A 515-nucleotide genomic window follows, 5' to 3' on the forward strand; every position below is an offset into this window, starting at 1 on the left:
CCACCACTCCCAGCCTAGGTCTCCTTTTTTATATATAGATAGTACTTCAATGAACATCCTTCTCTGGGCTTCCTTACATACTTATATTTGATGACATACGTATATTCTACATATGTAGAATCTCCCCTGAGAATAGTTACAATGGAATTTGATTATAAAATATAGTTTCAGTTGTACTAAATTCTGTAAAATTGTATTCTGATATAGCTAGTGCTGAGTAACAAATCACCTCAAAATTTAGAGGTTTTAAACAACAATAATTCATTATATCTTACAGGTTTATGAATAAAGGCATTTGGGAATAGCTTAGCTCTTTGGTGCTGGCTCAAGATCTGTCATGAAGTTGGCATCAGATATTGACTGAGGGCACAATCATTTGAAGGCTGAACTGGAACCAGGGGCTCACTCACATGACTAGTAAATTGAAGGTGAATTGCTTCTTGGCCTTTTGGCTAAGATCAAGTATAGTATCTGTTCTTATCCATAAACTGAGGGTGAGTCTTGACAGAAATCCT

The 515-nt window shown here is 35.9% G+C and overlaps 1 pseudogene; it reads left to right on the forward strand.

Annotated features, from left to right (window-relative positions):
• Window positions 1-432: 432 nt before the first annotated feature.
• LOC115069074 lies at window positions 433-515 on the forward strand (annotated as a pseudogene; the record flags this gene model as incomplete).

This window comes from Nannospalax galili, unplaced genomic scaffold (genome assembly GCF_000622305.1).
Source record: "Nannospalax galili isolate Female #2095 unplaced genomic scaffold, S.galili_v1.0 C47555775, whole genome shotgun sequence".
Lineage (NCBI taxonomy): Eukaryota > Metazoa > Chordata > Mammalia > Rodentia > Spalacidae > Nannospalax > Nannospalax galili.